The sequence below is a fragment of the Camelina sativa genome, chromosome 11 (genome assembly GCF_030686135.1).
Source record: "Camelina sativa cultivar CO46 ecotype springtype chromosome 11, ASM3068613v1".
In the NCBI taxonomy this organism is placed as follows: Eukaryota; Viridiplantae; Streptophyta; class Magnoliopsida; order Brassicales; family Brassicaceae; genus Camelina; species Camelina sativa.
In genome coordinates, this window is record NC_141890.1 from 16,665,782 (window position 1) to 16,684,470 (window position 18,689).

General features: G+C 39.5%; 1 pseudogene; it reads right to left on the minus strand.

The window, feature by feature from the left end:
* Positions 1-15,297, minus strand: part of LOC147934096 (subtilisin-like protease SBT4.2) — a 43,763-nt pseudogene extending 28,466 nt beyond the window's left edge.
* Positions 15,298-18,689: the final 3,392 nt, after the last annotated feature.

The window sequence follows — 18,689 nt, forward strand, 5'->3', positions numbered from 1 at the left end:
AGCGTCAGGACATGTGCTCATTGTTTGATGCGTATCCGCTCAACTACGAGGAATTTGTGCATGAAACCAGTTGGAGAATGTGCTCAGCTCTATTATGAAACTCCTCGAAGAATAATCAGATCAAACAGAGTTTAGATGAAGGAGTTACGCAATTTACAAAACAACTGATCTCCAGCTTACGCGAATTCAGACATACGCCATTCAAAGGAGGATTCTGACCAGACCAGATTGAATTAAGGTACAAACCAAATTGTTCTAGAATCTTCGTCCATCAGAGAAGCCCCACAAAGTGGATTCAGCCCAAAATCGAGAAGAAAAGAGAGATTTTCGCCCATTCTCAAAACAACATTTATTTATGTGGTTTTCTCTCTCTTACACGCACTTTAGAGTTTGAATTTCAATTCCCAAGTTGCTGCATTCCCAAGTTGCTGCATGTTATAGGAAATTGTTGTATCTCCTCTATATAGTGAGGCTTAATTCATGCATAAAAAAATAAGTTTTGTTGTTGAGTAAAAATCAGAGAAGTTTCTCTCTTTCAAGATGTGATATCTTGTAATTTTGGAACTTCATGTTCATGGTGTGTCATATCTATGTTCATGGTTGGTTCAAACTTATCATAGATCCTTTCACAGATCTTTGTGGCGTCTCTCGATCCATCTCTCTATCCATTCCTTGTTGGTGTGTCATATCCAGAAAGTTGTCGATCCCTTTTGGTGTGTAATATCCAAAGAATCAATCCACCGGTATATCAAGAGTCTTTCGCAGCTCTTGTGCGACCATTCGCTCCACATCCTTTGATCCTTTAGACTTCACAGTCTCTTGGATGCAAAGTTTATCCTTTTCACCACCTTAGAGTATCAACTCCTTGGGAAGATCGTATCATGTGGTCTCAGAGCAACACTCTAGGCTTGGTCTATTATTCTATCATCTTCTCATCTCTCCATCTTCTTTCATTCATTTTCTCATATCTTCATCCTCAATTTCTGTTTTATTTTTATTTCTTTATTTTGTCAAAAAAAAAAAAAGAAGAAGGAAAAGGAACGAAAAAGAAGAATAGTATCCGGATTTGAGGGCAAATCCTTTTTCAAGAGGGAGAGTATGATATGATAATGGGAAACGTCAGGACATGTGCTCATTGTTTGATGCGTATCCGCTCAACTACGAGGAATTTGTGCATGAAACCAGTTGGAGAATGTGCCCAGCTCTATTATGAAACTCCTCGAAGAAGAATCAGATCAAATAGAGTTCAGATGAAGGAGTTACGCAATTTACAAAATAGGTGATCTCCAGCTTACGCAAATTCAGACATACGCCCATTCAGAGGAGGATTCTGACCAGGCCAGATTGAATTAAGCTACGAACCAAATTGTTCTAGAATCTTGGTCCATCAGAGAAGTCCAAAAAAGTGGATTCAGCCCAAAATCAAGAAGAAAAGAGAGATTTTCGCTCATTCTCAAAACAACATTTATTTATGTGGTTTTCTCTCTCTTACAGGCACTTTAGAGTTTGAATTTCAATTCCCAAGTTGCTGCATTCCCAAGTTGCTGCATGTTATAGGAAATTGTTGTATCTCCTCTATATAATGAGTCTTAATTCATGCATAAAAAATAAGTTTTGTTGTTGAGTAAAAATCAGAGAAGTTTCTCTCTTTCAAGATGTGATATCTTGTAATTTTTGGAACTCCATGTTCATGGTGGGTCATATCTATGTTCATGTTTGGTTCAGACTTATCATAGATCATTTCACAGATATTTGTGGCGTCTCTCGATCCATCTCTCTATCCATTCCTTGTTGGTGTGTCATATCCAGCAAGTTGTCGATCCCTTTTGGTGTGTAATATCCAAAGAATCGATCCACCGGTATATCAGGAGTCTTCCGCAGCTCTTGTGCGACCATTCGCTCCACATCCTTTGATCCTTTAGAATTCACAGTCTCTTGGATGCAAAGTTTATCCTTTTCACCACCTTAGAGTATCGACTCCTTGGGAAGATCGTATCATGTGGTCTCAGAGCAACACTCTAAGCTTGGTCTATTATTTTATCATCTTCTCATCTCTCCATCTTCTTTCATTCATTTTCTCATATCTTCATCCTCTATTTCTGTTTTATTTTTATTTCTTTATTTTGTCAAAAAAAAAAAAAGAAGGAAAAGGAACGAAAAAGAAGAATAGTATCCGGATTTGAGGGCAAATCCTTTTTCAAGAGGGAGAGTATGATATGATAATGGGAAGCGTCAGGACATGTGCTCATTGTTTGATGCGTATCTGCTCAACTACGAGGAATTTGTGCATGAAACCAGTTGGAGAATGTGCTCAGCTCTATTATAAAACTCCTCGAAGAATAATCAGATCAAACAGAGTTTAGATGAAGGAGTTACGCAATTTACAAAACAACTGATCTCCAGCTTACGCGAATTCAGACATACGCCATTCAAAGGAGGATTCTGACCAGACCAGATTGAATTAAGGTACAAACTAAATTGTTCTAGAATCTTCGTCCATCAGAGAAGCCCAACAAAGTGGATTCAGCCCAAAATCAAGAAGAAAAGAGAGATTTTCGCCCATTCTCAAAACAACATTTATTTATGTGGTTTTCTCTCTCTTACACGCACTTTAAAGTTTGAATTTCAATTCCCAAGTTGCTGCATTCCCAAGTTGCTGTATGTTATAGGAAATTGTTGTATCTCCTCTATATAGTGAGGCTTAATTCATGCATAAAAAAATAAGTTTTGTTGTTGAGTAAAAATCAGAGAAGTTTCTCTCTTTCAAGATGTGATATCTTGTAATTTTGGAACTTCATGTTCATGGTGCATCATATCTATGTTCATGGTTGGTTCAAACTTATCATAGATCCTTTCACAGATCTTTGTGGCGTCTCTCGATCCATCTCTCTATCCATTCCTTGTTGGTGTGTCATATCCAGAAAGTTGTCGATCCCTTTTGGTGTGTAATATCCAAAGAATCAATCCACCGGTATATCACGAGTCTTTCGCAGCTCTTGTGCGACCATTCGCTCCACATCCTTTGATCCTTTAGACTTCACAGTCTCTTGGATGCAAAGTTTATCCTTTTCACCACCTTAGAGTATCAACTCCTTGGGAAGATCGTATCATGTGGTCTCAGAGCAACACTCTAAGCTTGGTCTATTATTTTATCATCGTCTCATCTCTCCATCTTCTTTCATTCATTTTCTCATATCTTCGTCCTCTATTTCTGTTTTATTTTTATTTCTTTATTTTGTCAAAAAAAAAAAAAGATGGAAAAGGAACGAAAAAGAAGAATAGTATCCGGATTTGAGGGCAAATCCTTTTTCAAGAGGGAGAGTATGATATGATAATGGGAAGCGTCAGGACATGTGCTCATTGTTTGATGCGTATCTGCTCAACTACGAGGAATTTGTGCATGAAACCAGTTGGAGAATGTGCTCAGCTCTATTATGAAACTCCTCGAAGAATAATCAGATCAAACAGAGTTTAGATGAAGGAGTTACGCAATTTACAAAACAGGTGATCTCCAGCTTACGCAAATTCAGACATACGCCCATTCAGAGGAGGATTCTGACCAGACCAGATTGAATTAAGGTACAAACCAAATTGTTCTAGAATCTTCGTCCATCAGAGAAGCCCAACAAAGTGGATTCAGCCCAAAATCAAGAAGAAAAGAGAGATTTTCGCCCATTCTCAAAACATCATTTATTTATGTGGTTTTCACTCTCTTATACGCACTTTAGAGTTTGAATTTCAATTCCCAAGTTGCTGCATTCCCAAGTTGCTGCATGTTATAGGAAATTGTTGTATCTCCTCTATATAATGAGGCTTAATTCATGCATAAAAAGTAAGTTTTGTTGTTGAGTAAAAATCAGAGAAGTTTCTCTCTTTCAAGATGTGATATCTTGTAATTTTTGGAACTCCATGTTCATGGTGGGTCATATCTATGTTCATGTTTGGTTCAGACTTATCATAGATCATTTCACAGATATTTGTGGCGTCTCTCGATCCATCTCTCTATCCATTCCTTGTTGGTGTGTCATATCCAGCAAGTTGTCGATCCCTTTTGGTGTGTAATATCCAAAGAATCGATCCACCGGTATATCAGGAGTCTTCCGCAGCTCTTGTGCGACCATTCGCTCCACATCCTTTGATCCTTTAGAATTCACAGTCTCTTGGATGCAAAGTTTATCCTTTTCACCACCTTAGAGTATCAACTCCTTGGGAAGATCGTATCATGTGGTCTCAGAGCAACACTCTAAGCTTGGTCTATTATTCTATCATCTTCTCATCTCTCCATCTTCTTTCATTCATTTTCTCATATCTTCATCCTCAATTTCTGTTTTATTTTTATTTCTTTATTTTGTCAAAAAAAAAAAAAAAGAAGGAAAAGGAACGAAAAAGAAGAATAGTATCCGGATTTGAGGGCAAATCCTTTTTCAAGAGGGAGAGTATGATATGATAATGGGAAGCGTCAGGACATGTGCTCATTGTTTGATGCGTATCCGCTCAACTACGAGGAATTTGTGCATGAAACCAGTTGGAGAATGTGCTCAGCTCTATTATGAAACTCCTCGAAGAATAATCAGATCAAACAGAGTTTAGATGAAGGAGTTACGCAATTTACAAAACAACTGATCTCCAGCTTACGCGAATTCAGACATACGCCATTCAAAGGAGGATTCTGACCAGACCAGATTGAATTAAGGTACAAACCAAATTGTTCTAGAATCTTCGTCCATCAGAGAAGCCCCACAAAGTGGATTCAGCCCAAAATCGAGAAGAAAAGAGAGATTTTCGCCCATTCTCAAAACAACATTTATTTATGTGGTTTTCTCTCTCTTACACGCACTTTAGAGTTTGAATTTCAATTCCCAAGTTGCTGCATTCCCAAGTTGCTGCATGTTATAGGAAATTGTTGTATCTCCTCTATATAGTGAGGCTTAATTCATGCATAAAAAAATAAGTTTTGTTGTTGAGTAAAAATCAGAGAAGTTTCTCTCTTTCAAGATGTGATATCTTGTAATTTTGGAACTTCATGTTCATGGTGTGTCATATCTATGTTCATGGTTGGTTCAAACTTATCATAGATCCTTTCACAGATCTTTGTGGCGTCTCTCGATCCATCTCTCTATCCATTCCTTGTTGGTGTGTCATATCCAGAAAGTTGTCGATCCCTTTTGGTGTGTAATATCCAAAGAATCAATCCACCGGTATATCAAGAGTCTTTCGCAGCTCTTGTGCGACCATTCGCTCCACATCCTTTGATCCTTTAGACTTCACAGTCTCTTGGATGCAAAGTTTATCCTTTTCACCACCTTAGAGTATCAACTCCTTGGGAAGATCGTATCATGTGGTCTCAGAGCAACACTCTAAGCTTGGTCTATTATTCTATCATCTTCTCATCTCTCCATCTTCTTTCATTCATTTTCTCATATCTTCATCCTCAATTTCTGTTTTATTTTTATTTCTTTATTTTGTCAAAAAAAAAAAAAAGAAGAAGGAAAAGGAACGAAAAAGAAGAATAGTATCCGGATTTGAGGGCAAATCCTTTTTCAAGAGGGAGAGTATGATATGATAATGGGAAGCGTCAGGACATGTGCTCATTGTTTGATGCGTATCCGCTCAACTACGAGGAATTTGTGCATGAAACCAGTTGGAGAATGTGCTCAGCTCTATAATGAAACTCCTCGAAGAATAATCAGATCAAACAGAGTTTAGATGAAGGAGTTACGCAATTTACAAAACAATTGATCTCCAGCTTACGCGAATTCAGACATACGCCATTCAAAGGAGGAATCTGACCAGACCAGATTGAATTAAGGTACAAACCAAATTGTTCTAGAATCTTCGTCCATCAGAGAAGCCCCACAAAGTGGATTCAGCCCAAAATCAAGAAGAAAAGAGAGATTTTCGCCCATTCTCAAAACAGCATTTATTTATGTGGTTTTCTCTCTCTTACACGCACTTTAGAGTTTGAATTTCAATTCCCAAGTTGCTGCATTCCCAAGTTGCTGCATGTTATAGGAAATTGTTGTATCTCCTCTATATAATGAGGCTTAATTCATGCATAAAAAGTAAGTTTTGTTGTTGAGTAAAAATCAGAGAAGTTTCTCTCTTTCAAGATGTGATATCTTGTAATTTTGGAACTTCATGTTCATGGTGCGTCATATCTATGTTCATGGTTGGTTCAAACTTATCATAGATCCTTTCATAGATCTTTGTGGCGTCTCTCGATCCATCTCTCTATCCATTCCTTGTTTGTGTGTCATATCCAGCAAGTTGTCGATCCCTTTTGGTGTGTAATATCCAAAGAATCAATCCACCGGTATATCAAGAGTCTTCCACAGCTCTTGTGCGACCATTCGCTCCACATCCTTTGATCCTTTAGACTTCACAGTCTCTTGGATGCAAAGTTTATCCTTTTCACCACCTTAGAGTATCAACTCCTTGGGAAGATCGTATCATGTGGTCTCAGAGCAACACTCTAAGCTTGGTCTATTATTCTATCATCTTCTCATCTCTCCATCTTCTTTCATTCATTTTCTCATATCTTCATCCTCAATTTCTGTTTTATTTTTATTTCTTTATTTTGTCAAAAAAAAAAAAAAGAAGAAGGAAAAGGAACGAAAAAGAAGAATAGTATCCGGATTTGAGGGCAAATCCTTTTTCAAGAGGGAGAGTATGATATGATAATGGGAAGCGTCAGGACATGTGCTCATTGTTTGATGCGTATCCGCTCAACTACGAGGAATTTGTGCATGAAACCAGTTGGAGAATGTGCTCAGCTCTATAATGAAACTCCTCGAAGAATAATCAGATCAAACAGAGTTTAGATGAAGGAGTTACGCAATTTACAAAACAACTGATCTCCAGCTTACGCGAATTCAGACATACGCCATTCAAAGGAGGAATCTGACCAGACCAGATTGAATTAAGGTACAAACCAAATTGTTCTAGAATCTTCGTCCATCAGAGAAGCCCCACAAAGTGGATTCAGCCCAAAATCAAGAAGAAAAGAGAGATTTTCGCCCATTCTCAAAACAGCATTTATTTATGTGGTTTTCTCTCTCTTACACGCACTTTAGAGTTTGAATTTCAATTCCCAAGTTGCTGCATTCCCAAGTTGCTGCATGTTATAGGAAATTGTTGTATCTCCTCTATATAATGAGGCTTAATTCATGCATAAAAAGTAAGTTTTGTTGTTGAGTAAAAATCAGAGAAGTTTCTCTCTTTCAAGATGTGATATCTTGTAATTTTGGAACTTCATGTTCATGGTGCGTCATATCTATGTTCATGGTTGGTTCAAACTTATCATAGATCCTTTCATAGATCTTTGTGGCGTCTCTCGATCCATCTCTCTATCCATTCCTTGTTGGTGTGTCATATCCAGCAAGTTGTCGATCCCTTTTGGTGTGTAATATCCAAAGAATCAATCCACCGGTATATCAAGAGTCTTCCACAGCTCTTGTGCGACCATTCGCTCCACATCCTTTGATCCTTTAGACTTCACAGTCTCTTGGATGCAAAGTTTATCCTTTTCACCACCTTAGAGTATCAACTCCTTGGGAAGATCGTATCATGTGGTCTCAGAGCAACACTCTAAGCTTGGTCTATTATTCTATCATCTTCTCATCTCTCCATCTTCTTTCATTCATTTTCTCATATCTTCATCCTCAATTTCTGTTTTATTTTTATTTCTTTATTTTGTCAAAAAAAAAAAAAGAAGAAGGAAAAGGAACGAAAAAGAAGAATAGTATCCGGATTTGAGGGCAAATCCTTTTTCAAGAGGGAGAGTATGATATGATAATGGGAAGCGTCAGGACATGTGCTCATTGTTTGATGCGTATCCGCTCAACTACGAGGAATTTGTGCATGAAACCAGTTGGAGAATGTGCTCAGCTCTATTATGAAACTCCTCGAAGAATAATCAGATCAAACAGAGTTTAGATGAAGGAGTTACGCAATTTACAAAACAACTGATCTCCAGCTTACGCGAATTCAGACATACGCCATTCAAAGGAGGATTCTGACCAGACCAGATTGAATTAAGGTACAAACCAAATTGTTCTAGAATCTTCGTCCATCAGAGAAGCCCCACAAAGTGGATTCAGCCCAAAATCGAGAAGAAAAGAGAGATTTTCGCCCATTCTCAAAACAACATTTATTTATGTGGTTTTCTCTCTCTTACACGCACTTTAAAGTTTGAATTTCAATTCCCAAGTTGCTGCATTCCCAAGTTGCTGCATGTTATAGGAAATTGTTGTATCTCCTCTATATAGTGAGGCTTAATTCATGCATAAAAAAATAAGTTTTGTTGTTGAGTAAAAATCAGAGAAGTTTCTCTCTTTCAATATGTGATATCTTGTAATTTTGGAACTTCATGTTCATGGTGTGTCATATCTATGTTCATGGTTGGTTCAAACTTATCATAGATCCTTTCACAGATCTTTGTGGCGTCTCTCGATCCATCTCTCTATCCATTCCTTGTTGGTGTGTCATATCCAGAAAGTTGTCGATCCCTTTTGGTGTGTAATATCCAAAGAATCAATCCACCGGTATATCAAGAGTCTTTCGCAGCTCTTGTGCGACCATTCGCTCCACATCCTTTGATCCTTTAGACTTCACAGTCTCTTGGATGCAAAGTTTATCCTTTTCACCACCTTAGAGTATCAACTCCTTGGGAAGATCGTATCATGTGGTCTCAGAGCAACACTCTAGGCTTGGTCTATTATTCTATCATCTTCTCATCTCTCCATCTTCTTTCATTCATTTTCTCATATCTTCATCCTCAATTTCTGTTTTATTTTTATTTCTTTATTTTGTCAAAAAAAAAAAAAAGAAGAAGGAAAAGGAACGAAAAAGAAGAATAGTATCCGGATTTAAGGGCAAATCCTTTTTCAAGAGGGAGAGTATGATATGATAATGGGAAGCGTCAGGACATGTGCTCATTGTTTGATGCGTATCCGCTCAACTACGAGGAATTTGTGCATGAAACCAGTTGGAGAATGTGCTCAGCTCTGTAATGAAACTCCTCGAAGAATAATCAGATCAAACAGAGTTTAGATGAAGGAGTTACGCAATTTACAAAACAACTGATCTCCAGCTTACGCGAATTCAGACATACGCCATTCAAAGGAGGAATCTGACCAGACCAGATTGAATTAAGGTACAAACCAAATTGTTCTAGAATCTTCGTCCATCAGAGAAGCCCCACAAAGTGGATTCAGCCCAAAATCAAGAAGAAAAGAGAGATTTTCGCCCATTCTCAAAACAGCATTTATTTATGTGGTTTTCTCTCTCTTACACGCACTTTAGAGTTTGAATTTCAATTCCCAAGTTGCTGCATTCCCAAGTTGCTGCATGTTATAGGAAATTGTTGTATCTCCTCTATATAATGAGGCTTAATTCATGCATAAAAAGTAAGTTTTGTTGTTGAGTAAAAATCAGAGAAGTTTCTCTCTTTCAAGATGTGATATCTTGTAATTTTTGGAACTCCATGTTCATGGTGGGTCATATCTATGTTCATGTTTGGTTCAGACTTATCATAGATCATTTCACAGATATTTGTGGCGTCTCTCGATCCATCTCTCTATCCATTCCTTGTTGGTGTGTCATATCCAGCAAGTTGTCGATCCCTTTTGGTGTGTAATATCCAAAGAATCGATCCACCGGTATATCAGGAGTCTTCCGCAGCTCTTGTGCGACCATTCGCTCCACATCCTTTGATCCTTTAGAATTCACAGTCTCTTGGATGCAAAGTTTATCCTTTTCACCACCTTAGAGTATCAACTCCTTGGGAAGATCGTATCATGTGGTCTCAGAGCAACACTCTAAGCTTGGTCTATTATTCTATCATCTTCTCATCTCTCCATCTTCTTTCATTCATTTTCTCATATCTTCATCCTCAATTTCTGTTTTATTTTTATTTCTTTATTTTGTCAAAAAAAAAAAAAAAAGAAGGAAAAGGAACGAAAAAGAAGAATAGTATCCGGATTTGAGGGCAAATCCTTTTTCAAGAGGGAGAGTATGATATGATAATGGGAAGCGTCAGGACATGTGCTCATTGTTTGATGCGTATCCGCTCAACTACGAGGAATTTGTGCATGAAACCAGTTGGAGAATGTGCTCAGCTCTATTATGAAACTCCTCGAAGAATAATCAGATCAAACAGAGTTTAGATGAAGGAGTTACGCAATTTACAAAACAACTGATCTCCAGCTTACGCGAATTCAGACATACGCCATTCAAAGGAGGAATCTGACCAGACCAGATTGAATTAAGGTACAAACCAAATTGTTCTAGAATCTTCGTCCATCAGAGAAGCCCCACAAAGTGGATTCAGCCCAAAATCAAGAAGAAAAGAGAGATTTTCGCCCATTCTCAAAACAGCATTTATTTATGTGGTTTTCTCTCTCTTACACGCACTTTAGAGTTTGAATTTCAATTCCCAAGTTGCTGCATTCCCAAGTTGCTGCATGTTATAGGAAATTGTTGTATCTCCTCTATATAATGAGGCTTAATTCATGCATAAAAAGTAAGTTTTGTTGTTGAGTAAAAATCAGAGAAGTTTCTCTCTTTCAAGATGTGATATCTTGTAATTTTGGAACTTCATGTTCATGGTGCGTCATATCTATGTTCATGGTTGGTTCAAACTTATCATAGATCCTTTCATAGATCTTTGTGGCGTCTCTCGATCCATCTCTCTATCCATTCCTTGTTGGTGTGTCATATCCAGCAAGTTGTCGATCCCTTTTGGTGTGTAATATCCAAAGAATCAATCCACCGGTATATCAAGAGTCTTCCACAGCTCTTGTGCGACCATTCGCTCCACATCCTTTGATCCTTTAGACTTCACAGTCTCTTGGATGCAAAGTTTATCCTTTTCACCACCTTAGAGTATCAACTCCTTGGGAAGATCGTATCATGTGGTCTCAGAGCAACACTCTAAGCTTGGTCTATTATTCTATCATCTTCTCATCTCTCCATCTTCTTTCATTCATTTTCTCATATCTTCATCCTCAATTTCTGTTTTATTTTTATTTCTTTATTTTGTCAAAAAAAAAAAAAAGAAGAAGGAAAAGGAACGAAAAAGAAGAATAGTATCCGGATTTGAGGGCAAATCCTTTTTCAAGAGGGAGAGTATGATATGATAATGGGAAGCGTCAGGACATGTGCTCATTGTTTGATGCGTATCCGCTCAACTACGAGGAATTTGTGCATGAAACCAGTTGGAGAATGTGCTCAGCTCTATAATGAAACTCCTCGAAGAATAATCAGATCAAACAGAGTTTAGATGAAGGAGTTACGCAATTTACAAAACAACTGATCTCCAGCTTACGCGAATTCAGACATACGCCATTCAAAGGAGGAATCTGACCAGACCAGATTGAATTAAGGTACAAACCAAATTGTTCTAGAATCTTCGTCCATCAGAGAAGCCCCACAAAGTGGATTCAGCCCAAAATCAAGAAGAAAAGAGAGATTTTCGCCCATTCTCAAAACAGCATTTATTTATGTGGTTTTCTCTCTCTTACACGCACTTTAGAGTTTGAATTTCAATTCCCAAGTTGCTGCATTCCCAAGTTGCTGCATGTTATAGGAAATTTTTGTATCTCCTCTATATAATGAGGCTTAATTCATGCATAAAAAGTAAGTTTTGTTGTTGAGTAAAAATCAGAGAAGTTTCTCTCTTTCAAGATGTGATATCTTGTAATTTTGGAACTTCATGTTCATGGTGCGTCATATCTATGTTCATGGTTGGTTCAAACTTATCATAGATCCTTTCATAGATCTTTGTGGCGTCTCTCGATCCATCTCTCTATCCATTCCTTGTTGGTGTGTCATATCCAGCAAGTTGTCGATCCCTTTTGGTGTGTAATATCCAAAGAATCAATCCACCGGTATATCAAGAGTCTTCCACAGCTCTTGTGCGACCATTCGCTCCACATCCTTTGATCCTTTAGACTTCACAGTCTCTTGGATGCAAAGTTTATCCTTTTCACCACCTTAGAGTATCAACTCCTTGGGAAGATCGTATCATGTGGTCTCAGAGCAACACTCTAAGCTTGGTCTATTATTCTATCATCTTCTCATCTCTCCATCTTCTTTCATTCATTTTCTCATATCTTCATCCTCAATTTCTGTTTTATTTTTATTTCTTTATTTTGTCAAAAAAAAAAAAAGAAGAAGGAAAAGGAACGAAAAAGAAGAATAGTATCCGGATTTGAGGGCAAATCCTTTTTCAAGAGGGAGAGTATGATATGATAATGGGAAGCGTCAGGACATGTGCTCATTGTTTGATGCGTATCCGCTCAACTACGAGGAATTTGTGCATGAAACCAGTTGGAGAATGTGCTCAGCTCTATTATGAAACTCCTCGAAGAATAATCAGATCAAACAGAGTTTAGATGAAGGAGTTACGCAATTTACAAAACAACTGATCTCCAGCTTACGCGAATTCAGACATACGCCATTCAAAGGAGGATTCTGACCAGACCAGATTGAATTAAGGTACAAACCAAATTGTTCTAGAATCTTCGTCCATCAGAGAAGCCCCACAAAGTGGATTCAGCCCAAAATCGAGAAGAAAAGAGAGATTTTCGCCCATTCTCAAAACAACATTTATTTATGTGGTTTTCTCTCTCTTACACGCACTTTAAAGTTTGAATTTCAATTCCCAAGTTGCTGCATTCCCAAGTTGCTGCATGTTATAGGAAATTGTTGTATCTCCTCTATATAGTGAGGCTTAATTCATGCATAAAAAAATAAGTTTTGTTGTTGAGTAAAAATCAGAGAAGTTTCTCTCTTTCAATATGTGATATCTTGTAATTTTGGAACTTCATGTTCATGGTGTGTCATATCTATGTTCATGGTTGGTTCAAACTTATCATAGATCCTTTCACAGATCTTTGTGGCGTCTCTCGATCCATCTCTCTATCCATTCCTTGTTGGTGTGTCATATCCAGAAAGTTGTCGATCCCTTTTGGTGTGTAATATCCAAAGAATCAATCCACCGGTATATCAAGAGTCTTTCGCAGCTCTTGTGCGACCATTCGCTCCACATCCTTTGATCCTTTAGACTTCACAGTCTCTTGGATGCAAAGTTTATCCTTTTCACCACCTTAGAGTATCAACTCCTTGGGAAGATCGTATCATGTGGTCTCAGAGCAACACTCTAGGCTTGGTCTATTATTCTATCATCTTCTCATCTCTCCATCTTCTTTCATTCATTTTCTCATATCTTCATCCTCAATTTCTGTTTTATTTTTATTTCTTTATTTTGTCAAAAAAAAAAAAAAGAAGAAGGAAAAGGAACGAAAAAGAAGAATAGTATCCGGATTTGAGGGCAAATCCTTTTTCAAGAGGGAGAGTATGATATGATAATGGGAAGCGTCAGGACATGTGCTCATTGTTTGATGCGTATCCGCTCAACTACGAGGAATTTGTGCATGAAACCAGTTGGAGAATGTGCTCAGCTCTGTAATGAAACTCCTCGAAGAATAATCAGATCAAACAGAGTTTAGATGAAGGAGTTACGCAATTTACAAAACAACTGATCTCCAGCTTACGCGAATTCAGACATACGCCATTCAAAGGAGGAATCTGACCAGACCAGATTGAATTAAGGTACAAACCAAATTGTTCTAGAATCTTCGTCCATCAGAGAAGCCCCACAAAGTGGATTCAGCCCAAAATCAAGAAGAAAAGAGAGATTTTCGCCCATTCTCAAAACAGCATTTATTTATGTGGTTTTCTCTCTCTTACACGCACTTTAGAGTTTGAATTTCAATTCCCAAGTTGCTGCATTCCCAAGTTGCTGCATGTTATAGGAAATTGTTGTATCTCCTCTATATAATGAGGCTTAATTCATGCATAAAAAGTAAGTTTTGTTGTTGAGTAAAAATCAGAGAAGTTTCTCTCTTTCAAGATGTGATATCTTGTAATTTTGGAACTTCATGTTCATGGTGCGTCATATCTATGTTCATGGTTGGTTCAAACTTATCATAGATCCTTTCATAGATCTTTGTGGCGTCTCTCGATCCATCTCTCTATCCATTCCTTGTTGGTGTGTCATATCCAGCAAGTTGTCGATCCCTTTTGGTGTGTAATATCCAAAGAATCAATCCACCGGTATATCAAGAGTCTTCCACAGCTCTTGTGCGACCATTCGCTCCACATCCTTTGATCCTTTAGACTTCACAGTCTCTTGGATGCAAAGTTTATCCCTTTCACCACCTTAGAGTGTCGACTCCTTGGGAAGATCGTATCATAACTCCTTAATCCGCCTACTAGTTTGGTTCGATAGAACCTTACTGGTTTTGCCACTTAGCACAAATTGGATTCATCTCCTTCGTCAATCATTATTTTCTTGCGCCTTCTTTGTCCATACTTAGTGGATTTCTTTGGCCATGCATTATCTTCTTGCACTCTCGTGCTCGCACTTTGTTGGGTTTCCTTCGCAATTCGCTTTGCTACTATCGATTGATTTGCAATGCTTCTTTTTGCTTGCTCTCGCCCTTTGTTTAAGTTTTCTAAGGGTTTGCCCTAATCCTTTCACTATTGTTTTCTCTTGATCTTTCTCTTTAACTGATCTGATTTTCCCCTCCGTGGTTGAATTTTCCTGATCTCGTTCTCTTTGTCTGATCGCGCTTTGTGTGTGGTGTCTTACGTGAATCCTTAATCAATCATGCAGAACCAATGCAAGCTAATTACGACTAATTTACTATGAAAACCTACCAGATGCTAAACAATCAAAGCAAGCAATTAAACAAGCAAGATTAGTAAGCAACACACAAACAAGTAGATAACCGCGGCTAGAAATTAACACAAATATTTTACATCCAAAAGGGAAAAATAGATGAGTTCTTCCTCCACCTAGCCTTCTACTACACAGGGTTCGGATTCGCCTAGACAAGATACACAACTAAGGTTAAGTCTAGCGGTTAAACAAAAGAAAACCTATCCGACCCTTACACAAAGCCCCAAAAGAAAACTTCCCTTTTTCCCCCAACTATCCTATGGGTCTTGGCGGCTCCTACACTCCTCACAAGTGCACACACATATCCTAGTCAGCTCCTCAGGTTGCGGTTTAGCGGGAGGCACGATTGAGGTTGGGGCAGTAGACAATGAGGTTTCGGCTTGGTTCGACTGGTTCTCGGCTCGAACATCCTGACCTGACGGGTTCTCTCCCGCACGCACGACTTGGTCTAGTGGATTCGCTTCCCCTTGGACAACTTGGTTTGGACAGCGATAAGCAAAGTGCCCACGCGTCCCACATTCACGACACACAACACGCTCCGGGGATAACATTTATTGAAGCGATGTTCTCCAACAATCCTTGGTGCGGTGTCCTACTCCTTCGCACAAGTCACAGTAATAACTGTTTCTAATCTGGACACGATCTGGGTAAGTCACCCTCTTTCGAGCAGTGGCTCTCATCCTTAGACGGCCTCTCGGCTGCGTAGTCACGGTCTGCGCTCCATGGTCAACTGTCCTTGGCCTCTTGGTACTACTCTCTCCTTCCTCAAATCTTACATACTCTCGGTTCAGCCTCCTTACTTCGTCCATCTTGTCGGTCATCTCCATCATCGGGTTCCTTGGTATTTCCTCCATCTTCCTTAAGGGGTTTAGCGACCTCTCATTACTTAGGTCCTCCTCCAGCATCCTCGGATCCCACCTTCCATAACTCGGCAACTCTCCTTCCTCTTGATCGGTCTCTGATTGCGGTAACACCATCCACAATGGTATGGCTCGAATCGGACAGCCTCGCTCCGGTACAACTCGGTCTTAACTGTGTACTGGACTAACATTGTCCCTTGGCTCCAAGGTTGGTTCGGCTTCCGGTACTGGGTCTTGCGGCACATAGTCTTGGCTACTCCTCAGTTCGATCACTAGGGTTGGTATGCCATCCTCATCATCTGATGATATTTCGATCACCTCCACATAATCTTCATCCGACGACACTTCGATCACTTCCACATATTATCCTCATCCGACGTTGGCTCATAAGACTCAGAGTCTCCGTCGCTTGAATTCATTTTTCTCTCGGTCTTCTGCACCACTCCATCACCACCAACTCCATCGGTTTCCTCTGGTGCCACTTCGTCACCACCAGCTTCGCTTGTTGGATATACCTCGATCAGAAAGTTGAGAATGCTGTCGATACCCTTTGGGTGTTCTCTCATATAGTACAAGGCAATAGCGTCGTTAATCTGGTCTTCTACAAGGTCCAACAGCAGATGTTGCAACTTGTCAGTAATCTCGGCATCTTCTTCTCCATGGTCTCCAACTGGAACAGTTTGAAAGTTTCCTTGCGCGTCCATCCTAACTTGGGTACGACTCGGCTCACCAATCTCCAGCACAACTGTTTGGTCATATTGGTCCACTTCCACCTCCACCGAACCTTCTAAGAATTATGATGGATCGGTTTCAACTGACGGGTTCGCGTCATCTTCACCCTGTACTCCGTCTATGCACCAAGGTTCTGGGTCAATAAGCATGTTACTGCTCTCTGATTCGGTCGACAAATATCCATTATGATTCTCGTAATCACCATGTCTCGGCCACCCTCCTCCTGAACCATACCCGCAACCTGATTCACCTGAAGACATCTAAACACACACACAAGGGTAGGTAAGTTGCTAGTCAGGTCTAAGGTTTACACTCAAACTAGTAAAGCAAACGACCGGAATCTAATTGTGTTTTTGCGACGCATTTACTCGATAAAACATTGAAAATCACAAGTGCCCACGGGTTCAAAACACCACTCTGATACCACGCTTGTAACGCCCCCGAACCGTCCTATGCCTCGGACAAGGACACAAACAGCCCGCGGAACGTCACCGTGGGAGATCGTACCCGGGTGGTCCGGCCGAGGGACGGAAGCTGCAGCTTCCCGACCAGTCCTCCTGGACGCGACTCCGCTCGCGGCCGAGGTTCGCTTAGGCTTTGCAACCCTCGCGGTCCTGGCGCGTTGTGTTGACCCGGACAAGGCCGAGTATCAAATGCAACTTGCCATGTTTCCCCAAAAACCGAATATATTACTTTAATAAATTATTACATTGAAAATAAGTTATCAAAGCAATGTACATAAATTATCGGATATTTTCATAGAATACATCTTAGGAAAATATAGGGTTTTACAAAAATACAGAAAATCCCTATCCGACACCCTAAAGTTTGCTCCAGCTCTAGACTCTTCCTAGACTTCCTGCAAGACAAATTATTATCATGAGTAATCTAAGATTACTCAGTGAGGCTAGGTACTCCTTCCCTAAACATGCTTCTAATTTCCCCACCCCGACTACCCCAACAAGGAAGGAAACAAGCAAGGCAAGCAATCAAAGCTACACAACAGAAACAATAGCGGAAGCAATCAACAAACAAGCAAGCAAAGAGGGTTAGTTCAATCAAGACTTGACTCAATTAACCTAGACTCTTTACTCCTACGCGACAAACAAAGACGACTAGAATACAACAAGGGTAACTTGAATACTCTAGACTCTTTCACATACACAGCACAAGACGACTAGAATAATCAAGGAATTTACTCGACTATCCTAGACTCCTTCACCTATGGGCCCTCGATAATCTGTTCCGTTCCAAACCACTTCCCATGCTGAAACCACAAAGGTAACCAACATGAGCCCACATCAAGCTACAACGTCTTGTAGCGGTCACTCTAGTAGCGAGCTAGCCATAACTTTGTCCCGCGCGAGTGGTCATTGAGAACTCTCGCGAGACAACCCTACAAAATTGGAACAGAAGATCGACTACTCTATCCTAGCTACGACTCGAGAAGAATAACTAATATAATTCAAGAGACTAGCTAAGACAAGTACTACAAATTCAAAGGGTTAGTGAAAATAACTCTAAGAATCTAGTACTATAACACAAGCAATTCAAGCAAGACAATCAAGCAAAGCAAGCAAGAAAATCAAGCAAGAAATCAAGCAACAAGCAACAAGCAACAAGAATAGAAATTCAAGCAACCTAGATTGTTCTACATGCATGAAACCGATTTAACCAATTTTTAAGCAAGAATTTATTGCAATTAAAAATCTATCAGTTCTATCAAACATGCAAGTCCGTGGTTCAAATTTTAAGCAAGCCAAATTTGCTAAAATGCATTAGATTCATCATGAAAATATGCGGTTCAATTCTCGAATGCTCAACATGCATGGTGATTCCTAACAAAAATTCTATGTGCTCAACATAAATTCTAGCTTGAATCCTACCATATTACGCATTCAACATCTAACTAGTCCTAACATGAACCTAGTCTAAATGCAGCAAGCAATGGGTACGTACACGGTCCATAGGATCCATGAAGCACCCCACACAAAACTACCACATAACTCACCACAGGACACACAGTGATTCGGTAGATTGATGATCGGACTTCATAGCACCACAAACCAGACAACTTCCCCTTGCGTCCAACAACTTCCTATGCGTATGAACATCATCACTTGACCAGCGTCCCGACAGCGTCTCGCCTCGCCTCCGAATAGCGTCTCTCTTTGTCTTTGAGAGAGCAACAATTAGAGAAATTTTTGTGATTTTTCTCTCTTGAGTTGTGAATGAGCAAAATGAGAAGGGATGGCTTCCTTTTATAGAGGATTTGGGCGGTGCTACTCGCCAATGCATGGCGAGCAAATGTCTTGCCTCCTCTCCACTCTCTTGGGCGAAAACTTGGTGCG